The sequence below is a fragment of the Seriola lalandi genome, unplaced genomic scaffold, assembly GCF_002814215.2.
Source record: "Seriola lalandi dorsalis isolate HSWRI2012SDOR001 ecotype SW California unplaced genomic scaffold, Sedor1 jcf7180002053680, whole genome shotgun sequence".
Classification (NCBI taxonomy): Eukaryota; Metazoa; Chordata; class Actinopteri; order Carangiformes; family Carangidae; genus Seriola; species Seriola lalandi.
The window spans coordinates 219,981-229,721 of NW_019524233.1; positions in this window are offsets into that span (position 1 = coordinate 219,981).

Consider the following 9,741-nt stretch of genomic DNA (forward strand, 5'->3'; position numbering starts at 1 on the left):
TCCACTGGCACAGCAGCATGTGAATGATGCCCCTCACCACAGCTAAGAGCAGTGGGTAGACGGCAGTCTGTGTGACGGCTGTGGTGTCCTCTCTAAAGACAAAGGGAACTTGGCAGGCTGCTGGGCTGCGGCTGGATCAAACAGGCCTTGTTTATTGGACCTCTCCCTCTCTTTGCTCTGCGCTCATCAGCGGCTGTGTGTGAGACTGCAGCTTGAAGTGTCTGAGAGATCTGCTCACTCCTCGAAGACGGGAACCACTCAGACCACACACAGGGTCGCTTCAACCGCCACAAAAGGAGGACCAGAACAGAGGCTGACACACTCACTGTGCATATGCTCTCTTTATGACTTCTTCAAGTCACTCAGTTTGTATCTGTATTGATTTAAAACAGCCTTAAGAAAGAATTTCTCTCTCTCTCGCTTGACCTTTTCTTTGGTTTTAGCCTGTGGTGTTTTACAATCAAATTTCTCTCTCCCTCTCTCTCGCTCTCTCTCTCACTCAGCTCCCTCCACCAGCCCCCTGCCTTTCTTCCTTTCTGTCCTAATACTCACTTTGGAAACAATGTCCTGCTCCCAGTTTGTGTTTTCCCATGGTGCTAGCACTGGAATGTGTGCCTGTTAAAGGTGATATATATTTGCTTTCAGGCAGAGAGAGAGAAGGCCTTCATTACTGTGTGATACAGATAGAAGGGAAAAGTCGAGGTTGAACACACAGTTCCCAGAGACATTATTCAGCAGCCTTCACACTGCATGCAGGGATGATATCTGAGATTCGTACAGTTAAGACCCCCAATGGTAAATCTTATAACAACATGGCAGGAGCAGGCAGAGTATAGTGTGCAAAAAGTGTGTGTGTGGTTTTTTTTTTAGAAAGTGAATGTGATAAGTGAGAGATAAGGATCAACTTCATAAGCTTGAGTGGAAGATGTGGATGGAAAATCACGTATGGACAGGTTGCTGACTTATCCTTACATCTACCGTTGGGTTCCCAGAGACTTATTGGCACTCGAGGCCTGACACATGTACGGTGCGAAAGATTTGCGATCAAAGTTATGGTTTCAAGGAAAAGGAAGAAGAGGAAGTTAGGGCTTCTACCCTATCTGAGCCCCTTCCCTCTAAATGTTATGTGTTTGATTGACACAGTTCTTATTTTCCCACATCCTCCTATCTCTGCCCTTGATTCCCACACTAAGCACTATCGGTGATGGGAAAGATCCAAAAACACAGGGACACCAAAACCTTCCAGGATTCTTGTGGGGGGTACTATTCTGTCACACAGTTTAAAAAAGAAAGAATGAGAAAATGTCACACACACAAAAAAAAAAAAAGAAACCAAACCAAATTCTGACATGGTACATTCACTGTTTCCCTTGTTTTGAAAAGGTTTTACACTGAAATTGTAAATCAGCAAAAGGGCTTTAGATGACTTCATTTTGTGTTATTAATGCATAGCAATACCTTTGCTTCAGTCTTCTCTATAAAACAGTAGAGCCTGATGAATGTGTTTTTAGAATTTCAAAACTGGCAGAGTTTGTTGTTCTAAAGCCGAGTAATTATCTGCAAAGTATGGGAAATCTGGGATAAAGTAAATATTGGGTATATACCTTACAAAAATACAATCCCTCTTTCATATATATTTTTTTATTTTTTATATTGTAGCACAACTAATTCTAAAAGACTGTCTAAAGTAGTCAACAAAACTATAATCTATATAATATAGATATCTTATAGATATATATATCTATAAGGACTATAATCGTATGGGTATCCATATTGTTATTTCTTTCTGCAAAGTCAGAAACAAGTTGTATAGACTCACCCATTTGGATGAAGGAAATGACAAGAACATTTGAGGCTCCTCCACAAGAATGTTGTAACACAACTGCAACCTTTTGAGAAATGGAAAAACCCAAATAGTGGATATTTGACTTGTGTTGTGCTTTTGGAACCAGAGCACAATTGTTTGGTTTCACAAGACTCTGATTACACCACACTAGCTGTTTGTAGTAGTTTTATGGCATTTTTGGACCTCTGCTAGCCACATCTGTTGTTTTGGAGAAGGCTAAAATATAGCAGCTGCTAAATCACTGTATGTCGCACTGATGTAAAACTTCGCCAGTGAGGACGTCTAGATAATGCTCCGCTCCTTAGCCCTTATATGCTTTCCTGTTAGCACACACAGAGACCAGTTCTCGGGGCGATCTTTCTGCTGCTCATATTATGGAGAAATTACAAAATGGGGAAGAAGTTCTCACACAAGAAAATGATTTTCGTACATGCTCAACCAAGGCCACTGAGCACCCTTATCTCTCCCGCATTGATCCCAACCATGGAGAGCAGCTTTTCCCACACAGTCCCCTCACGCAGCAGCATAAACAAATACACACAGCCTGCCATCTGCATGTGGAGCAGATCTAAAATGAGACACGCTGAGATCTCATTTACTGAGGCATCAGAGCTTCTGAAAGCTGCACTCTGTAGCCTGGCTTTAACATGTCTGGTAAGGAAAGGAGTATAAAGAGAAAGTCTCATTAGGGTATGGGAGTAATAGCCAAGGGAGGATGTAGAGAGCTGGGCATGAGTGAAAGGTGGAAAACATTAGAATGTGCAGGGTGCCAGGCTGAGTCACTTAGGGCCATAAAGCCAACCATTGGCCCACACAGAGCATGTGTTTCTGTCATCAGGAGGATTGTATGCCCTGGATGCCTGTCACTGAAGGAGTTCTTGTTGCTTTGAACATGCCAGCGTTCAGGCTGCAGCCCCCATCAGCACGGAGAGATGAAACACATTTTGGCCTTGTTAAAGCAGCGGTGAAGATCTGTGTGTGAGCCACATGTGTGAGGGAGAAGACCAAACATCCAAATAACTTGCAATCCAGAGTGTGCAACAGTGAACCCACCACCTGTTCAAAGGTTTCACTCACCTCAGTCAAGGTCAGACCTGTCCTCTCCAAGTATCACATTATTTCAATTCTGAAAACTGCACTTGGCCATGCTACAACCAATATAAACTTTAAGTCATACATTTCAATACACATTCCCAAAAGATACCAAAAATAAACTGTAATTAGTCATACTTGTATGATTGCAAACAAGACTTGTACTTTTCATCCTGCATCATTTATTATCATTCACTAAATCCAGCTATCCACTCAACGCTCCTTTATCCAAGACATGACATGATGGAAAATATATTTTGTGAGGGCTGTGCTGAAAAGGAAATCCAGGCATTAGTCACTCGGGCCGCTTCAGTGCTGTCACAGGAGGGACTTTCTGACTTCAAGTAAACGAAAGGATTCCTAAGGACTTGCCACATTTTGCTCGCCTTTGATGTCTTTGTACTGAGTATGAGAAGTGATCATTATTTAAACAGTGCCCCACATTCATTCATTTAGTCTTGATTTCAGCAACCGCAGAGGTGGTGGTGCCTAATTGCGGTGTGTGAAATGTGGTTTGTTTTGTAAAGGAATTGTAACAGATCCATAAATGCAGTTCAATGTTTCTATGCAATTTTCTTTACTGTCTCCTGTGTTTGAAAATGAACTCTCACTGCCTTATCAAGATCACTCCTACACACTGTCACTGGGACCGGTATTACACATGGAAACATTAAAGTTGAGGGTAGAACCGGCAGGCTCTGGGGAATGAGATCTTAACCAAGGATTTAAGTTTCAGCAGAACTTCAAACAGTCTGGGACTCAAGGCCAGTTTGCGTAAAACCGCAAAAAGAGCAGACCCCATGTGAAGGAGAGAAATTCCCTAGTATATGAGGGCGTGGGCTACCCATTTCCGTTGTTTGCGACCCCCTCACTCCTGTGCCTCAAGCCCCACTGTGATTGCATTGACCCTCTTCCTCCTTGTGCCCCTGAGGCTGCTCTTATTGTAGCGATGTGGGGCTTCAGTGCTTCCTCCTCCCTGTTTGTCCTACAGGAGTCTGGAGAGGCAGGGGAATTAGAACAAGCTGTCGAAACAGCACTTTCATGGGAGAGCAGGTCAAGGAGACCCCCAAGATGGCCTTTCTCATATATGTGGGATCCACCTCCAAAGCCCACTGCTAAAGCAGGAAGAAGTCTGTGTCCCACATTCCCACAAAGAGTCAAACAAAATATTTAAGTTGCAACAGCCCAGCGTGGACTGTCGAGCTATCAGTATTTACTGATCTGTCAACAGCAAATGCAACATGCATGAATGAGGATTTGGTGGCATGGCCTAGCATTGCAAAATAAATGACGGCATTAGTCACCTATGACAAGACAAACATTTTTTGTGTTGTGTGAGTGACTGTCAGTGTTGCTTCTTATCAGCGTATCTGAGTGCATGCATGTGCACTAGAGACAGGAGTAGGAAATAAATCAATTGGTATCCACTATTTTGAATCACACAACGATTCCTAGTAATTACGTCCCATAACGGAGCCAATAGTGTAATTAGGGGTTAGTGCAGCGCAGAGTGTGGACCACATCTGGGATCCCCAAGGGACTTCAAGTCTCAACATGTTCACCAGAGTGTGAGAAACTCAGCCCATAAGCACACCTAAACACACAGGGTTGCTCCAAATACAGCACTACATCATGTTCTTACATGACAATTAAGTTTTATATAAAATGATAGAGTTTAATTTTAAAAATGCTTAAATCTTTCATCCAATTTTCTTAGAACATTTCATTTGCTTTACTTTTTCTTAAAGTTAAACATGGCTCCCTATGTCGGGAGGAATCCATGGCCACTGTGAGAAGCCTCCGAGGCATGAGATCTCATGACTTACAGTGCAATCATCACTCTTTCCTTTGACTAAAGGAATATGAATGAATCAAGCAACAGGTGATTTCAGGCCTGTTTTTCTTCTCAAACCTGCAGGTGCCTGCCTCAGTCCAAACAACCCAGCAGGAGCCTTTACTTTCCGGTGTGAGAACCACAAAGAAGGTTGAAGTCCACGTGAGAGCTGCACCACCACCTGATGTTTCCAACACTCTCTGACTGAACAGATTTGAAAACACAGTTGATTGGTAAAAAAGGTTCTACATATGAATGACAGAATAAACAAAGACTTAAATCTAAATCTTTATATATGTTAATTCCACCAATCATTCTCACTGTTTCCATAGTATTTTGTTGTTTCCAAGTGTAAAGACTTGAGATTTATGCACATTAATGTGGACCAGCTCTACATTTCTCTCATAAGGACCATCAGTTAAATGACTTCTGTTTTTACTGCTGGGGCCTGTCTGTCCCCTATCCTGTAATCAAGCCTCTATCCTACCTGCCACAGGTGTTCCGTTGAGAGTCAGTGCCACAAGCTTGGAATGAAAAAAAGTGAGACAGGGGGCATCGGTTGTCCTCACACACCCCGCCTCCACCTTCTGACCCAGCTTTGATGGTTGAGGGTTTGCAGGGCCTGACAGCTGCTCTTAAATTAGAGAGTAGGAGAGAACACAACAGTAACCAGGAATGTCTGGATTGTCTGGAAGGCCTTTCTCTTCCTTCGAATCCTGGGAAGATAGCTGCAACTAAGTCTAACTTTTTGTCAGGATGCCGAGTAATCCAGTACATCTCTGCATAATGCATTCCTGACCTCATATTCTAAACATTCCTTTGGAATAGCCAGCTGGCTTAGAAGCATCAGGGGGCCACATATGCAGGCGATGGATATTGGAAGATTAATATAAGTGAACAGCAGGGACAGAGGAATTGACCATGTTAGTTATTTGTGACAGGCTGATGGTGTCTGCCCTCTGCCCAATAGTCACACCATCCTGAGGTGAAACCTCCTCTCTCTTGCATTATCACACTCCCTTCATTAGTTGCTGGGGAGACAGTGACCAGGTCACTGAGGTCAGTGCTGCCAGAGGCATGGTTGTAAAATTGCCCAGACAATAAAGTCAGCCTCAATAATGGTGTAGTGGCCATTCAGGGGAGATTAGCACTACACAGCCTGGGATCCACCCAGGAACACAACCTTTACCTACAGATGCAGGACATCATGCCAAACACAGGACAAGATAAGCAGTAAGGGAGTAGCATCACAGAGTTTCCACACGGCAAAATCTGTGAGTTGTGCCGTTGTGAGGGGTTCACATGAGGTGGATGAACATAGTAAGGCATGGGAGAGGAAATAGAGGAAGAAGAGTTTGACAGAGTGGGGGCGAGAGGATGGGCGGGGAGTACAAATGAAGACAGAGAGATTAAAGGAGTGGGTTGCTGGAGCTGGACAGCTGTTTGAACAACAGTAGATGGAAGTGGAGAGGGAAGATGAGAAGGAAGGAGGGGAAAATAGGAAGGCGAGCACTGAGAGGAAACCATGAAACATTCATGAAGCTCAGACGCACAAACTTCCAGATAGTGGGAGGGAGGTTGGATCCAGCCGTCATGGTGATTTTGTTCCTCCTCCTGCCATAGACCAGCATGATGTTTTTCTTCAATATGTTTTAATAAAAGTGGAATTACTGCAAGCCCTCCTCTTTTCTCTGCCCCTCGGTGGTGCGGTGTGGAATGTCGGCTGCTGTCAGCCACCCCTTCCACCCACTCTTCACCACAATCAAGTCTTTCTGAACGGGGGTATTACTTGTTTCAAAAATACTTTTGACCCCGGTGACGCATATCTAAAGAAAATAATAATAACAGTTACAGGATAAGAGACAGTCAGTTGGGCTTAAAATTGACCTATGTTTTATCTCAGTATATGAAAACAGGAGGTGAAGACTGGCCTGTCACAAAAGATAGTATATTAGGGTAGTTTGTGCCTGAGTGTGCATGTGTGGAGGTTATGTTTGGAGCTACAAACAGACCGGCCAACAATCCTTTAAGAGTTTCCTTTTTAAAAGCAAGATAGTCAGCCCTCAGGCACAGAGCACTTAAGCCATATCGACCCCAAACACTTCACTCTAGACCCACCCTGTCTCATCCCATTACTGATTTCCTTATCACACACAAGTGTGCCTCTGGGCCAGCCGTTGCCTGAGGAAGGAATGCGGCATGCACCTTCCAATCTGTGTCCAATAGGCCTGCCATTTCCCAAATTCACCCCCCTGTTTTTTCTTGAATTGATCCTCGCTTTCACTCCCTATGCTGACCACAGAGCATCATCAGCCACTCTTTAATGCAGTCCGGCACCGGCTGTGGCGTGTCTGTGTACGATAACATCTTTGGCTGAATCTATTTCTGCCTTCCGCAACCAATCCAGTGTGATGAAGAGGAGAATGGTGGTTGTGAGGGGGTGGGGGTTGTTGGGGTGGGGGGTGGCGGGGCAACCACACATGTAATCTCACACTGCTTCAGTGGGCTTGGACAAAAGGGCCAGGGGCTTCCATGACAGATTTTGCGATCAGAGACTGCTTGGCCGACAAAGCAGGCAGGCCTGTTGATTTTGGCAAGGAATCAGTCTCGCATTGGACAGCGTAGGCAAGACTCATGCCAGACACTGTCCATCTACAAGGCCATAATATCACAGAAGCATCAAAAACCATTCAAAACCAGTCAGGTCAACTTAGTAAAAACACACCAACAACAAATATATATCCATTGCTTGGCTTCTTACAATAAGACTGGAAGAATTGAAAACTGCTGTCTTATTTTATCTCTGATGTAGATGAAGATTTATATGATTGTGGGAAATAAAAAATCTTGTTATGTGCATGTGTATGTGTAGATGAAGCAGGGGGTTGTTTGGGGGGGTAGGCAGGTACAGGCTAATTATCCCATTCTTGGTTACTTTAGTAGTAATTATACCTTAGTGATGCACTCGAATTGTTACTCACTGGCTGTTGTTTTGATTGCACACTAGACAGGTTTAGTGTTTTCTCCCTGTTCTTTTTCTTGAGGAAGATCCTAGCTCACGAGGGCTCTGCTGGGACATGTAGAGGCACAGGTGGGGCTGTGGGTGCAGCCTCTCTCACCTCAGTGTGTAAGTGTGGGAACCGTTCAGCTGCCAGTAGTGCATGAGTAACAAGGACCCTGAGGGAGTGTGGCGTAATCTCCTCTAACGCTCTAGTCTCCTCTCTCTCTCTCACTCAGCAGAACACACACATTCACTGAGAAGACTGAGTTCACTCATGCATTTATCTAAATCAGTGTGCATTTGCAAACAGCAATCTTCAAATGAAAGCTCAATCTGAAATCACATAGACACAAACATATTTGTATTGTAAATACAGTCGCAGCCAGGTAAATAATACCCTGATTCCATCGTTGGGCTAAAATGACTGAACTTTGCTGCAAGAGCTTGCATGACAAATCACATCATAAAAATCAACCATTTGGACAAGTATGTTGCATAAAGTGTGGTTTAGTTTTAGTGAGGTTTTATTACACAATAAATGCAATGCAAACACAGGAGATTTCAGTAATATGAATATCCAGTTTCAGCTAGGATAGGCTCCAGCCTCCAGCAAGCTGCAGAGGATAAGCAGGTATAGATTAGATCACGGATGAAAAGCACTTGATGACTAATAAATATATAAATAATAACAGCCAATAATAATCCTTGGCATCCATTAGCATGTCCTTCTGGCTTTAGCAAGTATTTTTATATTTCCAGATGGAAGAAAGTACCATTAACGAATCTTGTAATTTATACAAATCACCAGGTCATTAAGCCTTGTTTTCACCAGTAGACTATCATCTTCTGCTATGAGATGAGTACTGAACTATGGCATCAAACCAACCTAGCCACCCACTGAGAGAAAAATTACATAATTACTAGTCAAGTGCTGGCAAAAATGGATGAAGTTCCCCTAAATGAATAACATTTGCAAAACCACATCTCCCAAAAAACAACATACATGAATCTCTACAGATATTCACCAGCATACCCTTGTTCTCAAGTGAAAAGAATTGACTATGATGTGCCCATCTTTGTGAAGGAATGTAAAGGAATGACAATAAATTGCTGTTCTAATACAGATTTTATAGAGCTGTGTTGGCGGGGCAGTTGGGGGCAGTGGGCTGGCAGCTGTTGCTGCTGTGCAGGGGCCCTCAGGTCTCGGCCTACCCCTAATGGCCAGACCAGCTGTCGAAGTTCTGTCTGTAGGGGCGCAGGGCTTCAGGAGGCGGGGAGGGCATGAGAACTTCCACCCCCCTGTCCTGGGGGGCGGGTCCCCGCCTTGTCTGCCCTCCTCTGAAAGGGGGTGATTGATGGCGCAGGGTTGACACCATGCTTCCCCAACAATTGACTCAGGAGGGACAGAGGATGAACAGAGAGCTCGGGACCCCTCCACGTCTTTCTCCTCTGGTTTTCAGAGGCAAATGTGGGATCAGTCGCAGTTATAATTCAGTCATTTTTCTCAATATGTCTTTTATTTGACATTTTTAGTGGAACATATGCCGCTTGAAACACTTTTCAAGGTTGTCACTGCAATGATTCTGCAGACAACCCCAAGTTATTTTCTGCTTTATTGGTCAGATTACATGGATCTGAACATGTTTTTGTTAAATAGCTTAAATGACCCTCTGCCTTTCGTTAAGATAAGCCCTCTTGTTGCAGCAGGCCTTCAGTGCCCTCTTCCTTATACCAGATCAATTAATCCTGCCAACAGAGTGGAGATCCATGGTTCCCCGAGGGTGGACAGCTCCCCAGCCTCAAGCGTGTGTGTCGGGTCATCAGCGGGTATCAGCCCAGAGTCTCGGCACCGGGGGCCTGCTAACACAGACCTGACCTTTTGCACTAAACCCCAGGATCTTCCTTGGATCCCTTTCAGCAAGTCGCCAGCACCTCCGTTCTCCTTCAAGATTTACAGCCCCATGGAGG